The sequence below is a fragment of the Marmota marmota genome, unplaced genomic scaffold, assembly GCF_001458135.2.
Source record: "Marmota marmota marmota unplaced genomic scaffold, marMar, whole genome shotgun sequence".
NCBI lineage: Eukaryota > Metazoa > Chordata > Mammalia > Rodentia > Sciuridae > Marmota > Marmota marmota.
Window position 1 is genome coordinate 2,832,340 of NW_026000243.1, and position 2,781 is coordinate 2,835,120.

Genomic DNA, 2,781 nt, shown 5'->3' on the forward strand with positions numbered 1-2,781 from the left:
ATCCTGGCCAGCTATCCCTCCAACAGGGAATTAATATCCAGACTATATAAAGAACTCAAAAAACACCAAAAAAAACAACCAAATTAATAAATGGGCAAAAGAACTAAACAGAAATTTCTCAAAAGAGAAAACACAAATGGCCAACAACAACAAATATATATATGGCATTAGAATTAAATTATGGTATTTTCTGGTTAATGGATTGAAATGAATACTATCATGCTAAATGAAATTAGCCAACCTCAGAAACTCAAATGTCGAATGTTTTCTTTTATATGCAGAAGCTAGAGTAAAATAAAGGAAAGAGGGAGGGAAGAATAAGATAACATAAAGAACCAATCAAATAGATGAGTGAAAGAAAGTAGTAGAGTGGAGGAAGGAGAATAGTGATACTACTAGTTCATTGAAGATTGAGAATGGGTTCTTGTTCCATTAACACCTGAGGGACACTGAGGCAAGCCTAGAGAGCATGTTTTATTTAAGAAAGTGATAGAGACAAATTTCTCCAAAGAGAAGTGGGGCCTCGGAGGCAAGAGCTCATGAGGGGGTTGCTTTTTATAGACCCTAGGACCCCTTTTTAATTATTGTCTTCTCTTTCTTCCCTATATATGTGACCAAGGGCAGGGGCACAGAGGTTAATTGTTAGCAACCCATTGATCTCTCCTTGATAGCCCATCTTCATCCTCTTTTGACCCCCATCCTTCATTACACTGACTTCCTGACCTTTGCCCCTGCCTCAGTTTGCTGAATGTGACATACCCTGTCTACTTAGGCCTGGCAGGGCTGCAGGCATTTTGCTTCTTTGGCAAAGAAAACATATGAGCTCAGCACAGTGAGCCCATTTTATAGAATTATTCTCTTAATCTCATGTTCCCACCATCCTCATCTGTCTTTCCTCTAAAATTCCCTCTTCAAGAACTTTGGGCCCCTAAGTTTTTTAGGTTATTTGTGTGCCAACTCATCTGGCTACTTCCTGCTAAAAAAAGAGTGGTGTTTAGGAGAAGGAAACCTGAAGTTCTTGTTCTCCATCAGGTGGCGCATAGAGAGTTAAAGTTTTTAGCATCAGAGCAGTCCAGAGATCCATGGTGGCAGTTGGTGGGTGACTAGAGGAGGTATACAGAGGGCAGGGATCATGCTAAGACAACAATAAATAAGACAGCAAAGCCTTATTTTTTTGCCAACAATTAATATGAAAGCATTTGGTATTATTGGTTGGTCTCTGACAACCAGGAAGGTGGTAATTCATTAAGGCTTTAGAAACATTAGTAGAGTTGTTAGAAACTTATAGACAACATTTAACTTTTTTAATGTCAGAGATGTCCTCATGACCTGTAGTTAAAGTATCTAATGCCATCTGGTTTTTGTAAAATACTTTTCAATTGGCATTACCTCTATGTTTAGTAGAGATCACTTTATCTCTGTCACTTAGGGCTTTCTTGGTAAAGTTAGAATTTTTATGTGTCACATTACATCTTTTAGACAAATATGAGAGATAAACATTGGGGATAGATAATCATACTAGCAAACACAGATCAAGCCTGCCCAGGTAGCAAGTTAGGAAAATTTGCTGATCTCAAATGGATTCATAAAAGCTTTTAACTCTGACAGTCTCTTGATAGTCATCAGGCACTTCTGTTTAAAAATCCTTCCTTTATAGCCTCCAGCTTTATTTACTTTTGGTAGGGCTGACAAAAGTGTAATCTTAAATTACATTAAATCAATTACTGTCTTTCCTTTTTAAATGCCCACATATGGCTGTGCTTTGGTTATAATTCTCCTGCCAGGTGTTCAAGACCAAGCTGGTCAAAATTGACCTTGTTTCTATCTACTGTTAAGAGTCAGCTGAGATTCCTCAGGGGGTCACTCTTGGGAACTTGGAAGAAGCCTCTTAGCTTCTCTAGAGTCATCTGTCAGGATAAGTCAGAGTCTTGCTGATACCACATGTGGCTTTCTTTGGAAGCATTAGGGAAATTTTCCTCTTCAATGTCTTTCTTATTTGTAGAAAGTGCACTGGTTGGCTTTCTGTTCACTAGGGTCCCTTTGACCCCCATGACCAGAAGGTCATTTGGCCCAGAGTTGCAAAGCCCTTAGAGAAGTCCCCTTGTTCCCTGGTTCCAGGCTAACCTCAGAGGACAAAAATTGGTTATTTTCTTTCTTGGCCCTTTTATTTTCTTAACTTTAGTCTCCAAGTTTTAGTTTTAAACATCTAGGAGGCCAGTTTCACCAGTCTTGAAGAAGGAGTACTGGGTTTTAACTTCAAAGTCTATAAATTAAAGTAATTTACCCCATTCCATTTAATTAGGGTCGGAATTAGTGCTGAAAGTCAGCCTTATATTCTCTTTATCCTATAGGTATGGTTTATTATCTCAAATTAACTCAGGTTGTTATATTAGAAGTTATATTTCTGCATAACAATCAGACAACAATTATAAAGTTTTACAAGGAAAATACAAAATGTAATTGACAAGAGCAAAAACATATTTAGTTTGCATAATAGCTATGAATCAAGAAACATAATTTGTATAGTTCCCAAACCTTTACTTAGCTACATATTATATTCACTGTTTGAGATCACAGTAATCTTTATAACAAAAAAATATCTATCTTAGAGGGGGCAGAGAGAGAAGAGGGGAGGGGAGGGGAGGGGAGGGGGGATAATAGAGGAGTAGGAAAGGCAGCAGAAACACAACAGAGCACTAGTATGGCAAATATGTAAATCAATGGGATGTGTAACTGATGTGATTCTGCAATCTGTATATGGGGGTAAAAAATGGGGAGCTC